General features: G+C 46.4%; 1 long non-coding RNA gene across 1 annotated transcript in view; it reads right to left on the minus strand.

The window, feature by feature from the left end:
• LOC142255087 (uncharacterized) overlaps nucleotides 1–19,121 on the minus strand; it is a 442,966-nt gene extending 423,845 nt beyond the window's left edge. Inside the window, exon 1 of the long non-coding RNA XR_012727344.1 lies at nucleotides 19,091–19,121. This is a non-coding gene — a long non-coding RNA (uncharacterized LOC142255087). The remainder of the gene's footprint in view (nucleotides 1–19,090) is intronic.
• Between the last annotated feature and the right edge of the window lie 757 nt (nucleotides 19,122–19,878).

Genomic DNA, 19,878 nt, shown 5'->3' on the forward strand with positions numbered 1-19,878 from the left:
TGGGCTTGAATTGGAAGAATTGCTCCTGTCTGAGTCTGTGTCATCAGGTAGATTTGTGACTTGGGCAGGGTTGTGTTTGTTTTCCATTTCTTTTCTTTTCTTTTCTTGGCTAATCGTAACATCAAGTGATGGAGTGAGATCAGGTGCCCATAGGTCCCTATTGTTGTCTCCGCTATTTTTCCTTGATGATTGAGTAGGACCTTGGGCTGTTGGGGGGATTTGGTCCATGCACTCCTCATACATGGTTTCATTGTCTACTGTTTTACTATTAGGATTATTTTTGTTTTTGGGTGGCATTGTGTATTAATAGGAGTTTTAAATGTGCTTTTATTCTACTTTTACAATGTAGTTTATTGTGCAGGTTAACTATTGTGGTTTTAAGGATTTTTCTCCTTCTCTTACCTAATCCTCCCTTCTCCCTCCTGTAAAGTAGTTATTTCAGTCGAATGTCTCCCCTGTCACATCTATAGTTTCCAATTTTGTTTTTGGATATTCTGATGTACTTAAATTCCTCTGCTTTATGGGATCTGGATATGAACAGGTGAGTAGTAGTATTATGGTACAGGCCCTTATGGGAGGGTATATTTGGGGGTCCTCTGTGGGTCAGGCCCTTATGATGTGGTATGCTCAAAATCTGCTTATTTGTGGGGTCTTTTGTAGTATAACTCTCAATTAAAGTTTTAATTAGGCCCTTTAAATGTATGGAACGGAAGGTACGGTACTGTGGCACATACACAGCATGCGTGAGCTCACATTTGGTAGTGTCTGTGCCACAGGGCCTGGGTCTGTTGCTGTGGGTACTTGTAAACAAGTTAAACAGCGTACATTGAGTTACTCAGCTCCTATGGAGCGTTAGCTGAGCTCTAAGTGTATATTATTCCCAATTTACATATATCTCCTATCTGCAGAGCCTGTTAATGCTTTGTTGTATTAACAACCTGTAAATGAGACAGCTAACAAATATACATATATATATATATATATATATATATATATATATATATATATATATATACATAAATACATACATACATACATACACACACACAAAATGAGGCTTACTCAGTTACTCATGGTAGTCTTAAGAGGTTGTAGTAGTATAGTGAGGTACCAGTATGGGTAGGATGAAGGGAATGCAGCAGTCACCACTTATCTGTTTAAAAGTTGCTTTCAGCTGTGCAATGCTACTGAACATGGGCAGCAGCTATGCCTTAGTTGTGGATGATTGCTGCACTCCGCTCCCTGTCGTCCCCCCAACGTTACTATGTCAATCTTCTGTTGTAGTGGTAATTAAACCAGAGTCTGCGGGGCTCGGTTACGTGGGAAGCCCGCCGACTTCGCTTGAGTGATGATCCGCTTCTATACTGTCTTGTGCAGATGCAGAGTTCCTTAACTTCCCAGATCTGCAGTGCTTGAGTACGTGGCAGGCTCTTCCACCTGATCAGCTTGCGGTAGTGTCCGTGATGTAGTGCGTCTGTGAGCCGCTGACAAGATCAGCTATGCATCTGTTAGAAGTGCTGTCTGAACCCGGAATCCCATGCGTAAGGTCGGTGCAGATCTGATCACCCAATCTGCTGGCAGCCTGTAGACTGTCTGTTATAGCTGACCGCAGCAAAACCACAGCTCCCTCAGTGACGTTTCCCTGCTGTTTATTGTATTAGGGGTGGTTAAATAGTCTATCTAATAGTAAATGCCGGTATATGGTGATTCAGTCAATATAGTGGCAGGATCCTTTAAATGCAGGAAGCTTACTGAGAAGAGCTCTTGAACAATTATCATGTGGGAGTTTGTCAGAGCTGACAGGATGTGGTAATATGAGCCACTGCTAGGAGCCAGAGAGCAAACAATGCAATGTAGTGATATTAGTCCAGAATAAAGTGGTATTGCTCACCTGGTTGCAGGAAATCTATGAAGCTTTGTATTTATCTGTTGAGTTCTTGCTGTTGTGTTAGGAGTCTTGGTAGTGGATGTCCCAGATAGATAAAAGAGGCAGGAGACCCAGGCTGTAATGGCTCCTTAGGGCTGCATCATGGGTTCAGGCCTCCTTGTAAGTAATTAGATGAGGCAAAGTCCTAAGAAGTCCCAAGTAGGATCAAAATGCTCTCTGTGCACTCCTGCGCTCTGTCCTGTTGCTTTGGTAGGGAGATGAGGCTTTAAAAAGGCTAAAAACCCTGTTGCTGGTGATTAGAAGCAGAAGCACCAAGTCCCTGTGTCTTCACATGGGAAAGCAGGCCACGCCTCTGTCGTGGCCTTTCTATTTTTAAGACGGGTAACAGTTTTCACCTCATGGTGAACCCTTTTTATTTGCTCCATGAAGTCTTCTCTTTATGGCAGACTTAGATACTGAAACATCTACTTCATGGAGAGTGTTCTTCACTTGGGTGGATGTTGTGAAGGGGCTTTTCTTCACCATGGAAAGGATTATAAGACTATCCACCACTGTTGTACTTCATGGATGTCCAGGCCTTTCTGAGGTTCCAAGTTCACCGATGCGCTCATTTTTTTTTCTTTGCAGAATGTACCAAACTATTAATTCGGTCACTTTTAACATTTCTGCTATCTCTCTGATGTATTTCTTCTTCTTTTTATTCAGTCTAATGATGGTCTGTTTCTCTTCCATTGAGAGTTCCTTTGACCGTATATTGTGAGTTCAAGGCAATAGCTTCCAAATGCAAATGTCACACCTGGATCAGCTCCAGACCTTTTACCTGCTTAAAGGGAACCAATAATTATGTTTTTGCCCTAAAAACTGTAGGCAGTACTATAATGGCGCTAAGATGCTGAATAAAATTATACCTTTAGTTGATAAACCTGAGCCTTGGTTGCAGAATAATCCTTGTTCAAACCTTCAGAAATGACATAATTTGTGCAGTGGCTTGAACATTGTTCTTCTGCCTTGCCTTCTTTTCTTTATTAAAATTTTGTGCCACCACCGCCATTACTGCTGTTGACGACAAGTGCACATTGCTATTGTGATATTGTCTTCGCTAAAATGGCGCCATTTCACTGTGGACACTGAGGAGATGACTATGAGCGGTGAAGGTGGCATATGCGCTGCTGAAAAAAAATCAATTCTTGCATGCGCCGCTGCAACTCATATTCATCTCCACAGTGTCTTCAATAAAATGGTGCTGAAGATTATGGTAAGTGCATGCGTTGATTCCGACACCATTTCATTGAAGACAACATCACAATAGCAATATGCTCGTGCTGCTAACATTTGTAATGGCTGCAGCGGCTGGAAAATTTAAATAAAAAAGGAGGAAAAGCAGAAGGAGAAAACATTACAGAGGACCACATCCACAAAGTCCCACCCCAATGCTCAAGCCACTGCACAAATTATGGCATTTCTGAAGGTTTGAACAAGGAATATTCTGAAAATTAAGCCTCGAATTTCTCAACTAAAGGTATGATTTTAATCAGCATCCAATATGGCACTGCTTCTAGTTTATAGGGCAAAAACCTGGTGGTTTGTTCTCTTTAATTGGAGCCCAAGCATTAATACGCTACCACCCACAGGCCAAAACAATACACGGCAACATTTGCAGACTGCTTTACTTGCAAATGTTGGTATTTAGGCTTGTGGACAATGATGATTTCCGCAACCTGAAGGCGGCGGCTGTCCCTTGGTATTCGATCTCCAGCCTTCACAATTTCTCACGGTTTGGTGTCTCCACCTTACAAAACCTTGTGTCCCATAACTTCCTCTGTGTCTCAAAGGCACTGACTGCAGCAGATCCTTAAAAGTTTAACTAATAATACTGCTGTTAGCTGCCTCCATAATTTAACCCCTTCAGCCCCCGGGCACTTTCCGTTTTTGCGTTTTTGTTTTTTGCTCCCTTTCTTCCGAAAGCCGTAACGGTTTTATTTTTTCGTCAATCTTGCCATATGAGGGCTTGTTTTTTGCGGGATAAGTTTTACTTTTAAATGAAGCCATAAGTTTTACCATATGGTGTACTAGAAAACAGCAAAAAATTCCAAGTGTGGAAAAACTGCAAAAAAAGTGTGATGGCACAATAGTTTTTGGGATGTTTTATTCACAGTGTTCACCATATGGTAAAATTGATGTGTTGTTGTGATGCCTGAGGTCGGTGTGAGTTTGTAGATGCCAAACATGTATAGGTTTACTTGTATCTAAGGGGTTAAAAAAAATTCACAAGCTTGTCCAATAAAAGTGGCGTATGTTTTGCCCCATTTCCGAAACCCGTAGCGTTCTCATTTTTTGGGATCTATGGCTCAGTGATGGCTTATTTTTTGAGTCTTGAGCTGACGTTTCTAATGGTACCATTTTTGCGCAGATGCTAAGTTTGATCGCCTGTTATTGCATTTTGCGTAAAACTTACGGCAACCAAAAAACGGAATTTTGCTGTTTGAAATTTTTTTGCCACTACGCCGTTTACTGATCAGATTAATTGATTTTATATTTTGATAGATCGGGCAATTCTGAACGCGGCGATACCAAATATGTGAATATTTTATTTTTTTTAACCCTTTAATTTTCAATGGGGTGAAAGGGGGGTGATTTGAACTTTTAGGTTTTGTTTTTTTTTTATTTTTTAAAACTTGTTTTTTACTTTTTTTTATTTTACTAGTGCCCCTAGAGGGCTATAGCGATCAGCAATCTGATCGCTCTGCACTATCTGCTGATCACAGCTACACAGCTGTAAACAGCAGATACGGTCACTCTCTCATTCATTCGGCTCCGGGCCGAGTGAAAACGAAAGTTTTTCGTCATAGCTGCAGGAGTCATCACATAACCCTGTGCTACCATGGCAACCACCGAAAGTCACGTGATCACTCACGTGACTTCCGGTGGGGGCGGCGGTAAGGGAAAATCATGACCGTTTACCTTCTCACCGCGCGTATATACATCTCGCTGCCAGACTTTGGCAGCGAGATGTAAGGGGTTAATGTTACGGGTGGAATGCGATTCCACTCGTAACATGCAGGCACACATGTCAGCTGTTGAAAACAGCTGATATGTGCGCGGATCGCCACATCCTGCCCGCGCTTAGCGCTGGCTCCTTGCTCTCCTGCAGCACACATCGGGTTAATTAACCCAATGTGTGCTGCAGCTACATGTCACAGTGCAGAGAGCAGGGAGCCGCGCGCACTGCTTAGCGCTGGCTCCTTGCTCTCCTTGCTACAGTATACATCGGGTTAATTACCCGATGCATACTGCAGCCACATGTCACAGTGCAGGAGCCGGCGCTGGCAGCAAGAGCGGAGGCTGGTAACCAGCGTAAACATCGGGTAACCAGGGAAAGGTCTTCCCTTGGTTACCCGATGTTTACGCTGGTTACAGCTTACCGCAGCTGCCAGTGCCGGCTCCTGATCGCTTCATTTCGTCGCTCTCTCGCTGTCACACACAGCGATGTGTGTGTCACAGCGGGAGAGTGACGACCAAAAAATGAAGCTGGACATTCAGCAACGACCGGCGACCTCACAGCAGGGGCCAGGTCGTTGCTGGATGTCACACACAGCGACAGCGACGGGACGTCGCTGCAACGTCACAGAAAATGGTGACGTAGCAGCGACGTCGTTGTCGTTGTCGCTGTGTGTGACACCAGCTTAAAAAAACCACATCAAATAATGCGATAAAAGTTTCTCATTTCAGTCATGCAAAATAAACAGTCGTGTTCCTTAGCTTTATGAAATCTCATCGCTTTTGCTGGGATTGTAAAATCAGCTTTTAATTTGCATCACACTCATTAAAAACGCTGACAAAAAAATGCAGATAAAATACGTCTGAACATAGTCTTATTAGCTGAGCCACAGCTCACCGCATTTCCATGGCGTCTATGATGTCATAGTATAGGGCAGGGATGTCAAACTAGGCAGGTAAGTACGTGTGACCATTCTTAGTGATGTTGTGCGCCACGAGCAGCGATTTGCCCGTGACGCACAACCGACGGGGGCGGGTGCTTTCACCAGCGACATTGCTAACGATGTCACTGTGTGTAAAGTGCCCTTTAGTGTGAATATAGCAAAAGGGGTGGAGCAGGCATTTATTCTTTCTAGTTAATCTTGTCTTAGAAATGTCATTATACAGGAAAGAATGTTCCTAACATTTTGTCCATTCAAATCTATTTTATCTTCACTTTTGTATGTTTTCTTGTCAGTCCGTTAAAGGGGCGTAATACTCTGACAACATTGTTTTCAGCAGCGACTTGGGAGTCAGAGATGTGTCCAGGGATTTTCCCTGAGCTGTTCCCATTCCATTTCAGCAGTGCTTCCATCCATTTCAGAGATTTACAGGCCCACAACAGACCTCTTAGGGGTGTCTGCAGGAAAAATGCTCGAGTTTCCCATTGACTTCCATTCTGCTCGTTACTCGAGACGAGTACCTGAGTATTAGCAATTGCTTGGCTCGAGTAATATGAGTGTGACGCCCTGGCCTATCAGGTTGTCACATGGTATTGTGCAATCTGCCCTTCTGCACAGTATCCACCCTCCTTGGTTACGGATCCTAGTCTTTTGGTGTTGCTAACAGTTTAACCAATCAAAATCCTAGGAACACTTCCCACATTAACCTACCAGACACACCATTGGTGGGCCTTAAGGGAATAGGGCCGCCCACATGGGGGGTTGGTGAGGAAAGAGTGAGGACAGTGACAGTTGAGCAGTTGAGCTTGGAGAGTTGAGAAGTGGAGAGTGGAAGGAGAGGAGGTGAAGTGACTCTCTGAGAGGGAGAGGTCACGGAGGAGAGCTGTTGTGTACTAGGTGCCTGGTCTGGGCCTGGTAGGAGCTGGAACCCCAGTCGCAGGGGACAATGTCAAGGGGTACGGACTGCCGAGGAGGGTGGCCGGCGACCTTGAGCTATCACCTGGCAGGGGACAGGGCACAACGGGGTACTTGGACCCCAGGCCGGAAAGTAGTTTCACGCGTTCCGGTAAGTTACCCGACGGGGATAAAGACTTCAAGTGTCATCCCCAACCCGCTCCAAAATCGGGGTACTAGCACACCGATGGGATAGGACTTTCCCACTACAGTCCAAAGAAATCCTACGCGTGAACCCGGAGAGCAAGCTCACTCCATTAGCCATACGGGTGACCGCAACCCGAAGAGTTTTATACTCATGGGTCCAACAGAGACGAAGGTGCCAAGGACAGGGCCACAGGCTAACAGCAACACCAAGGGCACGGATCCAAGCGTGCTCCCTACAGGCTGCAGTGGTGCTCAGAATTCTGGTTTACAAGCTGTCGATGTAGTTATTCCAGGACTGAGTGAGTACATTGAAAACCCCTGTTCCTATCCCTAATGGCACCCAAACACCATTCCACCATCAACGGGCCCTGGGACATGAACCCCCTACCCACGGAGGGGTTGAACGTCAGGCTGCCACACCATCGTCACCGGGCTCCACAACGTCAGCGGTGGTCCCTCACATTACCACGCACCGTGGGTGGTGTCACAAACTTTCCAAAAACCCCCTGTACATACCCCTTCTTTTAATCAAGTGGCCGCGCGACCCCCAGTTCGTATACCCCTCGAGCCACTGTGGATCCAGATCCAAGCAGCAGCAGAAGCCCGGCTGCTGGCACGGGGGCGTCACATGTGCAGCGAGCATCCCGAGAATCTGGCACAGTATGTAGTCTAGTACATTATGTAATCTACTATCATATATAATTAGAACACTATGTGATATAGTAAAATATGTTATCTAAAGTATAAAGTAATTTAATATAGTATGTAATCTAGTACAGTATGAAATCTATCATACTGTATAATCTAGTAGCGCATGCAATCTAGTACAATATGTAATTAGTACAGTGCATTCAACAGTCATCTTGAATAGTATGTAATCTAGTATACTATGTAATCTAGTGCATTATATAATCTAGTACGGTACGTAGTCTATTGTAACGAAGACGAAGACGAACCTGAAAAAGCAGTTGTGAAAATCAATATGATCAATATCACCAAACATCACAACCTCACCAAAGAAAAGAAGCTCCAGCGATCAAGGTAGGGGTGAGTTTATTATTTGTTTGACCAAATATAGTAGGGTAATTTTCAATTTGATAATTTTGCATGGCACCAAACTTTGGTAGAAATTTCCCCATTACAAAATAGTCCAAAGAGAGGGAAATAAATACATCTTCAAAATGAAGTGAAATTAATGGTCAGACAAATTCAATAGGGCACAATACCACTGAGATAGCAGTGGTCTGCGGCTGCTATCACAGTGGTATTGTGCACTATTGGCTTTGTCAGACCATCAATTTCACTTCATTTAGGGCATTTTGAAGATGTACGTACTTAATTTGACATCTGATCTTGTTTGCCACTTTCCTGTGACATAACTGTCTATATGACTGTAAAAAAATTTTTGTTTAAAAGAACTGAAGTCAAACAAAAAATTTTTTATCTCTACTGGCTAACACGGTACAAAGATATATTTTACTTATATGACTGTAAGAATCTATCTTTTTTCCCTCTTTGAACTATTTTTTCATGTTATGCACATAATGTCTATTCAAATTCATTTTGGTATTTTGTCAATTTACCGCTTTTTTTTTTTAAATTATTACCATTAGGCAACTTATGTGTTGTTACATTGCTTATCCTCTGCTATATAACTTTTGTTTCTTTCCACTTTGGAATATTTGATCTAACCCTTTTTGATGCTGCTGTGTCAGCTTTTCTTTATTACTGCAGGTATTTTCCTATATTTGCAAAATAAATGTTTTCTCCTACTAAGGAGTAATTTCTGTAGAATCGTATTGAATTTTGCACTTTATATATGATTACAGCAGTGATTGGTGATATCATTGAAAGGGTTTGTGACGACATGGACTCTGTCAGTGCCTAGCATGGGTTACGTTTCTTAAAATTCAGCCAGATATGATGATAGTTTGTTTATAAACTGGGGATAAGCCCCTCATTGTTTCGGCAGGACTCTTAAGGCCGCTTTACACGCTACGACATCGCTAAAGCGATGTCGTTGAGGTCACGGATTTTGTGATGCACATCCGGCCGCGTTAGCGATGTCGTTGCGTGTGACACCTATTAGCGATTTTGAATCGTTGCAAAAACGTTCAAAATCGCTAATCGGTGACATCCCCCCCTAATCTCAATTATCGTTGCTGCTGCAGTTATGATGTTGTTCGTTGTTCCTGCGGCAGCACACATCGCTACGTGTGACACCGCAGGAACGAGGAACCTCCTCTTACCTGCGTCCCGCCAGCAATGAGGAAGGAAGGAGGTGGGCGGGATGTTCGTCCTGCTCATCTCCGCCCCTCCGCTTTGATTGGGCGGCCGCTTAGTGACGTCGATGTGACGCCGAATGAACTGCCCCCTTAGAAAGGAGGCGGTTCACCGGTCACAGCGACGTTGCTATGCAGGTAAGTATGTGTGACGGGTCCGCGCGATTTTGTGCGCCACGGACAGCGATATGCCAGTGACGCACAAACGATGGGGGTGGGTACGCATGCTAGTGATCTCACTAGCGAGGTCGCAGCGTGTAAAGCGGCCTTTAGGAGTCTAGTGTTAAAGTTCTTGTTGACTCATGTAATTGGCTTGGCCAGTGAAAGTTAGATACCCAGACAAATCAATTATGCAAACCTCCCATTGTATTGCTAGATGCGATGTAACCTAGCTGTCTCTGCCATGCTACCATTACTACTAGGGATATTTTGTATAAGACTTGAAATCTAGCCAATAAGAGCCTAGTCTTATCCACCAATCGTGAGGACCCCAGTTGTCTGTATGAAGAGCTCAGGGGTATAAGAAGGAGGACTGTCCGTTGCCCGGCTAGACTCTTGCTACATGATACCAATCTACGATCTGCGGATCCGATTGGCAAGCTATAACCGAACCTGGATTATAATACTACATGGACTTCAGCATCGAATACAAGGATTCAGCTGAGATATCAAGGTCTACCTAAGGAAGGAATCCAGCTTGGGACAATCCAGTCACCTGACTAAAGGCTTTGCGGTCCTCAGCCAGCTTCCTAAATCTGGCGTTATTCCATTCTCGGTGGGTGCCCGCCGAAAGCGGGGTGCTGCTGGTTTGGAGTAAGTAGCCCTGGAAGCTCTAAGGCACGGACATTCTAATCCCTGGTGAGCCAGCGGAAGGGTGAGAAACTGTTGCCGGTTACATTCTGTGGTTTTGCTGGTTATGTGCCATATGCCGTTAATTGTTTGGGGATCCAATAAAGTCTTAATATTGTGATTCCCTCATCCTGCGTTGTTTGAGTAGTGTTCCGCCATCGGTTAAGGAGGTCGGGCGTTCAGTTGGGATGAGCCCTGGGCCATGCTGTCTTTCTAAAGGCGGCCGGGTCAGCGGACGAGAGCACCCACTGACCCCCGTGTCTCCACAGGGTTTACTTATTCCTTATTAAGGAATCAACTGTGGAATTCAATACTTGATTTTTATATTTCATTGCAGCTGGAGAGGCATTGTTTACCCTTTCCTTTCAGGGCGTAATTTGGTGAACATCAATTCACTATTGGTCCACCACTGTACAGTCCTCTGTGGTTTCTCTCTTGTGTTTTAAAGTTTTTATTTGCTTATTTATTCAGAATAAAGATTTATATTTTATTGTGAAACATATATTATGTTGTGGCGTTAACTCCACATCTTTATAGGTCAACTATGTAATCTAGTGCAGTGAATAATATAGTGCAGGGGGCGTGGCTTTGACATGGCGGCGTGAGGAGGCATACTGGCCGAGCTCCTGCACCCACCACCCGTCATTAGCAATTCTGCGGCCTCTCTGCGACCTAATGCCGCCTAAAAAGAAACCCCAGGGAGCACTCATCGTGGTGGATGGAGCGGTTTCTCAGCGGGCCGTCACCGGAGCTGAAGAAAGCGGGCAGCAGTGGCAAGATGGCGCCGCCTCCCACGCCGCGGCCTGCTGGAGGGGAATCCCTACAGGGTGGGACACTGCAGAAGTCGGCAGCTGCCAGCGCGAGACCCTGGGAGGAGGCGGGGACACGAATGGCAGCAGAGAAGGGGACCCAGCCGGTGAGGAGACACAGCCCAGCTGAAAAGCTCCACAGTGAGGACACCAGGAGAGGCGCACAGAACCACGAGGAGGAAGGTGAGGAGACCCGGAGGAGCGGGGGGGAGGCCCAGAACGTGGGGGCACTAACAGACCCACAGCACCTGGTTAGCTCAAGCCCTGTGAAGGAGCACTGTCCCCTGCCCTCACCAGAGGGATCCCCAGGCAGAGACATTCCAGTGATCTTCCTCCCTGTGGAGGGGCCTCCCCTGGGCAGCTCAGCTCTCTTCCCCTCACATGCGAGCTCTGCTTATAGTGCACCAGACATGCAGACATTGAGAGAGTTAATCCTGGCCCTTCCAAGTAAAAGTGACTTAGATGCACTGGTTTGCAGAATAGAGCAATCCCATCAACAAGCCATCACTGCTGTGAGAGAGGAGATAGGGGCCCTAGATGACAGGGTCACGGCCACTGAACAGGCCCAAGATTCTATGGAAAGCAGAGTCATACGGCTGGAGAAAGAATGTGCGTCCTATAATAATCGGTTTAAGTATATGGCATTGCTGCTGGACAATCAAGAGAACAGAGGTCGTTGCAACAATATAAGGTTAAAGGGTATCCCAGAGGACTGGCCCACTGAGTCGCTCCGTACCAAGGTGCAAGAAATATTCAAAACGGTCACTAATAGACCATTGGATGCCACGTTTCTATGTGACAGAGTACACAGAGTTGCCAGGGCCACCCAAGGGGCCAACTCGTCCACAGCAAGAGACGTTCTTTGTCGTTTGCATTATTTTACGGACAAGGAGCAGATCCTGAGGAGGGCCTGGGAGTTCGGGCCGGTAAAGCTGGACGGTGCGGTTATTAAGCTTTTCTCGGATGTCTCCAGCCGCACGCTCTACATGAGGTGCCAGCTCCATCCACTTTTGGTTAAAATCAAGGAAGTAAATGCCTCGTATCGCTGGGGTCACCCGTTCCACCTCATTGTCCAGAAGGGGTCATCTACTTTTCTATTGAGACATCCGGCGGAGCTTCTGGGCCTATACAAATTTCTGGATCTGCCTGACCTCTCCATTCCAGACTGGCTATCCTGGGAGTCTATATGCCCCCAGATGCAGAGGAGGGGAAAGGATCCAGGATTCACGCCAAGTGGTGGTAGTGGATGAACAGTCCATAAGGCTCTGTCCTTTGATTGCTGAACTGAATTGGTTTCTGGTCCACCGTGTGGGGGGAGAGGTGGAGGTGGACTACATGGTTTGAAGGTGGCGGCGGAGGAGAGACTGTTAGAGTTCATAATAAGTATCGCCTCATGTGGGTTTACAGGGGTGATAGTCAGTTTATCGTGGGATGGGAGGGCGGGTGTGCTACATATGGGTGTTATAACCTTTTTCGTTGATAGTGCCCTAGTAGGCCTAGGGCGGGTCCATAGGTCTGCAAGCTCTTTGTGAGCAGCTTATCTTAGTTTCCTTTTTCTTCTTCTTGCTCCTTCTTTCTTCTATCTTTTCTTCCTCTTAACCCTTCCTAGACTTCTCCAATCCCCCCTCTCTCTTTCTCCCCCTCTCAGATCCTTCCTCAGTGGTGTGTGTATTTGTCCTGTCCTTGTCATTTTCCCGTAGGTCCTTGTTGAAGTCATGAAGCTGATGTCCAAACCTGATCTTAGAGTGGGGTCCCTGAACATCAAGGGCCTCCACAGCCCAGAGAAACGCTCAATCCTCTTGAATCTGCTATGGAGAAGGCGAATCCAGGTAATCTTTCTACAAGAAACCCACTATTGTCTAGACAAACCATATAAGCTGTCTGACCGGAGATACTCGACGGTCTACCACTCGCCATCACCTGATCCACGTTCCAGGGGGACTAGTATTCTGGTTGCAAGCTCTCTGCCATGGGAGTTGATAGAGACCCACACAGACAGGGAAGGGAGAATGATCATGATAAAGGGTCGTGTCCAGTCCAGGTCTTCACCTTCTCAGCCCTTTACCTTCCTAACGCGGGACAATGCTCTGCTCTGCTAAAGTATCTGAACATCCTGGATGAGTTTTCAGAGGGCACGTTGATATTGGATGGGGACTTTAACTTTGTAATGGATCCAGAGGTAGACACTTCAAGGGGAGTCGCCAATATGTCCAGGGCCGCCCATAGTCGGATTAAACGGGGGTTACACGAATACCAGCTAGTAGACGCGTGGAGGGTGCAGCATCCGGCAGATAGAGACTACTCCTTCTACTCTGCTGTCCATGATTCGTATTCAAGGCTTGACCACTTCTTTATCAAACATAGAGATCTCCACTGTCTGTTGGATACTGAAATAGATGAGATAGTGTTCTCTGACCACGCCTTAATAATCCTGGATGTTTCCCTGAAGCACCCGTTAGTCAAACAAGGCCAGTGGACTCTGAATACTTCCTTGCTGTGAGTATTTCAACCTTTGTGCCGGGGGAGACACCACCCCCGCGGTAACATGAGAAGCTCATAAATCTGTAGTGAGAGGCCTGTTTATTAAACATGGAGTTTGGTTGAAGTGGGAGAGAAACGCGGAAATTGAGCTACTATTAGCTGACATTCACACGCTGGAGAGGATTCACAAATACCGGTTAGATGACGGGACCAAAACCCTCCTCTTTCAAAAAAGAGAAAAGCTAAAATCGCTACTCTCCAACAAAGCTAAAGCCTCATTAGCAAGATGCCGAAGGCACTTCTACGAATGTGGAAACAAAAATAGCAGGACACTGGCAAGGGCGTTGCGGATTCAAAGGATGAAGGGGTTCATACCACACATACAGAAGCAGTCTGGGGAGAGAGCCTCACTCCCGACCGACATTGCTTCCGCATTTAGGGACTTTTACTCTGCCCTATACTCGATTGACAACAATCTGTCAGAGGACGATAGGAAGACAGCTAGGGAAAGAATTCAGGACTATATAAGATCTTCAGGACTCCCGAGGCTTAAACTGGAAGATATAGAGTCACTGGAGGCACCAATTTCCGAGGCGGAGCTCGCCGCGGTCCTAAAGAACTCCCCTTCGGGTAAAGCACCGGGGCCAGATGGGCTCCCGGTGTCCTACTACAAGTAGCTAGGTCCTATATTGACCCCCCCAATTCCTAGCAGCTTTCAACAATATCCCATTGTGTCCATTCCCACCTTTACCTAGGGACGCCCTATCGGCCAACATAGTGGTTATTCCTAAGGAGGGGAGGGACCCGACCAGCTGTGCCAACTATCACCCGATCTCCCTGCTCAATGTGGACCTAAAGTTGTTTGCCAAGATTCTGGCCGATCGGCTGTCCCCCCTGCTAGGGGGTATAGTCCATTCTGACCAGGCCGGGTTCATGTTGGGCAGGGAGGCTAGGGATAACACCACGAGGGCATCAACCTGATTCATAGGGCCAGGACAGATGGTGGATCCCTTATGTTGTTGTTGACGGATGCCGAGAAGGCGTTCGACCGGGTCGGTTGGATGTTTCTTGATGGTGTCCTCGCTTTCCTGGGTCTGGGGAGAAACATGCTAAGTTGGATAGGATCTCTATACAGTGCACCGTCGGCACGCATTCGGGTTAATGGAGTCCTTTTAGAGAGATTTCCGATCGCCAATGGCACCCGGCAGGGCTGCCCGCTTTCCCCAATGATATTCATACTCACATTAGAGCCCCTGCTGCGTCACATATGGAGGAACACGAGCATTAAGGGACCGGAGATCGGGGGCGTGACACACAAATTAGCAGCCTTTGCGGATGACTTATTATTTTTTATCACTGATCCTGTCAATTCGCTCCCAGCGCTATTGCAGGAATTTAATCGTTACTCCCTACTCTCTAACTTCAAGATCAACTTGTCTAAATTGGAGGCACTAGGTGTCAACCTCCCCGCGGAGGTAGTTTCGGAGTTACGGGGAGCCTCTGATATTCAGTGGGCTCCTCAGTACTTGCGATACTTGGGACTCAAATTGTCGGCCGATGTGAGCTTCTTATTCCAGTTGAACTTTACCTCTCTTCTCCAAAAAATTAAAGACTGCAAAGCTTGGTCAAAAGGCACATTCACGTGGTTCAGACCGTCTGCGATTTTTAAGATGAACATCTTCCCGAGACTGTTATCCCTCCTTCAGACCCTGCCCATCGGGATCCCAAAGTCCTTCTTTAAAGAAGTTGCCTCCATACAAACGAAATTCCTATGGGCAAACAAGCTGGCGAGATTGGCGCGGTCGCTGTTATGTAGACCTAGAGCCCGGGGGGGCTGGGTCTTCCGGACCTCAGGACTTTGCTACATTGCCACTCACGTAGCCAGTGTGGTGGACTGGTGTCGGCACTCCAGGGCCAAACCATGGGTGCAGGTGGAGCAGAGCTTCACTGAAATGCCATTGGCGGGGCTGCCCTCGGCGCTTTCCCCTGTGGGCACAGAACTCAAATCCCATCCTACGATCGGCGCTACGTTATCATGCTGTTCCCAGGGGGCGGTCCGGAGAGCCCTAATGCCTTTACCATCTCCCCTTTCTGTTACACGTCGTGGCTCTCTTATTGCAAGGAATGAGGTGGCCCCCTATTCCTTGTCTGCCATGAGCCCTCCTGCTCAGCAGCGCCAAAGGTCTGGGAGACTGCAGGAGTTGCCTTCTCAGAGACACAGCAGAAGGGTGACACCTAGTGGTTCTCCCCTTGCAGGGAATGGAGCGGTCTCCCATCCCTTGCCTGCCACGAGCTCTCCTGCTCAGCATCACGGAGGCTCTGGGAGGTTGCGCAGTGTGCAAAGAATAGATGCTCAGGGAAGCAGCAAGACTTCCCATGTCTCTGCACATTGTGAAACCGGGGATCCCGCCTTTATGACCCAGAGGCAGGAAGATGAACATGTGCTCCATGTGACGTCTTCTGATTCGCTCACTGATATCACACGGCCCGATGACGAGGCTGAATCCTGACTGGCTGGGCCAGGACGTCACGAATCCTGATTGGGTCATGCCCGTCTCGCGCCCGCCCTTGGGTGGAGCTACACCTCCTTAAAAGCTCCCCCTGCCATCATGGCGGCGCGCGACCGTCCTTCTATGTTTGGATGTCTGGCAGCGTGCTGCCACGCCACTGCTTAGGCATTATTGTCTTTTGTGGGCTTTGCCCTTGCTGCTCAGGCAGCACCTAGTTTGCAGGTCTTGCCCCTGCCTTGCTGCTCCGGCAGTATCCCGTTTAGCAGGCTGTGTTCCTGTCCCAGGTGAGCTCCTCGAGTCTCTGTCGGACTCACTTGGTTTCTGAAGCACACGTGCGTGGGCACCTCTGTGCTACCCCCGTGCCATATTCCTGTGACTCCCGCTGGCACACGTGTGTAGGCACCTCTGTGCGTCCCCGTGCAACAGGTACACCGTACGAGAAGCCCCCGAGCCATACAACCCTCACGGGTTAGGGCGGACCGGTGTACATAGATCGTCTGTGACGTTCCAGACGATCACTAGCAGCAACCCGCTCACTCTTTCCTGACCATAGCAGCGGTCCCTTACACCGCACAGTGGACCTTGACCGGCGGAAGCTGTCCATTTCCCATCTTGGCACGCTTCCCCGGGTCCCCCTCGTAACACCTTTCCCCGGTTATCGGCGCCCCGGGCTTCTCGCCGGGTCTTTCCGACCCAGTGTTTCGTCTTTGGATCTCCCGAAACAGATTTCGCGCCCACCACATCGGCGTCGGGGGGCATTGGCCAACATTAGAGGAACTTCAGAACTTCCGGGTCCCCGGACCTCTGGGCCTGTGGCATTCTTTGCAGCTCCGACACTTTCTTTGTTCTTTACCGGCCCATAGCCAATTTGCTAGACCCCTCACCGACTTTGGGAAGTTGTGTATGGAGAAGGGGACTCTCCGACACTCACTGACCATCTAACATACCATGCTATGTAAATCTGCAGACCTACCTCCGCCTAGATTCCTCTTTCTACAAAACTCCACAGGATGTTCCCAGGAGTGGACTCCAGCTGTTGGAGATGCGGAGCTAGGGAAGGAAACTTCCTGCACATATTTTGGGAATGCCCGGTGTTGCAGCGGTTTTGGGAGGGGGTACGGGGAGTGATCGGGCATGTGACTGGACACACGCAGACCCTGGGTCTGGAACTCTTCTTACTCCAATTGACTGATTTCTCTGTTCGTGCCTATAAAGGGTCTCTGTTAAGCTTCCTGGTGATGGCTGCCAGGACGTGCATCCCCCTGAGATGGAGATCCCCCGTTCCGCCGACATTATCAATGTGGGCAAACAGGGTGAATGAACTGTTGTACATGGAGGACCTGACGGCGTCTCTCCATGAGAGACAAGAGGCTTTTCACAAGACGTGGTTTTCCTGGATCGAGTTTAAATTCTCCACGGAATACGGTGCCTGGATTCCCCCTGACTGAGGGGGCCCTACTGTTGCCGTGAGACAGAGGAGCCCTGAGATGATGGATCTCTGCTTTGTGGCTGTTTGTTCCCTATTGTCTTACTCCCTCCCCCTCACCCCGTTCCTTTTGTGTGCTCCCCCCTACTAGTTTCTGGTCTATTCTCTCCTGCTTTACTTGTTCCTCTCTTTTCTTTTTGTTAACTCACCACAGTATCTTTATTTGAAAACTCCCGGGTAAACATGGAGGAGTCAAAGTGTTGTATTTATCATTTGTTATAGGTAGCCAGATGGGACATAACATACAATGGTTGCGAAATGTAATGCTACTGAATTTGATTGATGTGTTTCCATGTCTTTCCGTTAAATAAAGAATTCTAAAAAAAAAAAAAATAATATAGTGCAGTATATAATATAGTGTACGATGTAATCAAATGCAGTATGTAATAAGTACAGTAAGTAATGTAGTGTAGTATGTAATCTACTGTACTGCGCAATCAAATAGTGAAAGTATTCTAGTACAGTAAATAATCTATTGTAGTATGTAATCAGTATAATATGTAATCTAATGTGCAAGTAATATACATAGTACCTCCTTAAGCAGGTGATAAATTCATTATTATCAATACAATGTTAAAAATGTGTCACATAGCAAATGTGCTACATGGCATAGGCACATTTTACTTATAATCAAATGCATAATAAACTACATCAACATAATTAAAAGGTAAGATAATAATCAAAACGTTGACATAAATGTACAAATCTTATTGTTATAATTCTCAAGTACAATATATTACATTAACACGTTACAACTAAACACTGAATGATTACAAGTATTACATGACAAAACACTTGCACAAAAACTAAAAGGCATTTCAATAAAGGATGAGCAGAAAGTAAGTCATCATCTATCATTGTCGGCCAAATTTATTATCAGAGTTCTTCATAAAATGAGTTGTGTTGGATGCAGTAACTTCAGCCGCAATGTATTAACATACAAGATCACACATGACCTGTTACATGACCCCACATGTTACCTCACACATTAGCTCAATCATTATCTCAAAAATATAATTTCACACATTACCTCACATGTTATGTCACACATTACCTCACATGCTATGTCACACATTACCTCACATGCTATGTCACACATTACCTCACATGCTATGTCACACATTACCTCACATGCTATGTCACACATTACCTCACATGCTATGTCACACATTACCTCACATGCTATGTCACACATTACCTCACATGCTATGTCACACATTACCTCACATGCTATGTCACACATTACCTCACATGCTGTGTCACACATTACCTCACATGCTGTGTCACACATTGCCTCACATGATATGTCACACATTACCTCACATGTTATGTCACACATTAGCTCACATGTTATGTCACACATTGCCTCACATGATATGTCACACATTACCTCACATGTTATGTCACACATTAGCTCACATGATATCTCACACATTACCTCACATGTTATGTCACACATTACCTCACACATTATAGAAAAGATAGGAATTTTAAAATAAATAGTAAAGGTAATTCACATCTATTAAATGTACACAGATTTGTTATAAAGTTGTAGGCGAAGGGCACACATTACTGCTCATGATTATACAGTACAACTAGGGATCGATTAACCTAAATGGTAAAAATAAGTCTGTGTCCGAGTTCGGAGTTCGGGTACAGATCATATGTTAATAAAGTGTAATTTTGGCATCAGCGTCCCTGCACTGTCCTCCTTCCTCCACCTGGCAGGGACACCGACACACTCACCCCCGTTCAGTGCAGCCCTCACTTGTCTGCTCTGCCTTGGCTTCAGGATCCTAGGTCCTGCACACACTACGCAGGTCTCCTGGGAGCGCTGCTCCCCGCCTCTTAAAGGGGAATTAATACAAAAGTGCCTCCAGTCTATAGCTGAGAAGCTCTAGGTACTTAAGAAAAACAAGTTCACGTTAATGTGATATGGCTACAGGTTCATAAATATAAATCATGAAAACAGCCTGATAGATTAAGATATAACTTTTAATAATTCTTTATAAAAAAAGGAACTGCAAAGGTGACGTGTGGTGACAGTCCTCCACCTGTCACCGCAAACCACATGAGTGATGTCACCACTGATCCCAAGGCACCTGCACGTTAGCAGTATTGAGCCTCGCACATTGATAAAGGTCTTGACAGACTGAAACGTCTGCATTTTGCTGATTTGAAAAATTCGCCCATTAAAAAAGTTTCAATCACCATATGAGTGCCAAGGTTTCTGTAATTGATTGAAGATGGTTTTGGCACCTACTTGTGCATTACCAGAAGTGCCGTGTGTATCTATTTTGCTATTAGTGGCAGCTATGGGCTGCTGCCATTAACTCCTTATTACCCCGATTGCCACCATACCAGTTAAATCGGACTGAGCCAGGAAAAGTCCCGGGACTGTCGCATCTAATGGATGCGGCAATTCTGGGAGGCTGCTGGCTGATATTTTTAGGCTGGGGAGAGCTTCCAATAACGTGGGTCTCCCCAGCCTGAGAATACCAGCCCCCAGTTGTGAGACTTTATCTTGGCTGGTT

Source organism: Anomaloglossus baeobatrachus, chromosome 10, assembly GCF_048569485.1.
Source record: "Anomaloglossus baeobatrachus isolate aAnoBae1 chromosome 10, aAnoBae1.hap1, whole genome shotgun sequence".
In the NCBI taxonomy this organism is placed as follows: domain Eukaryota; kingdom Metazoa; phylum Chordata; class Amphibia; order Anura; family Aromobatidae; genus Anomaloglossus; species Anomaloglossus baeobatrachus.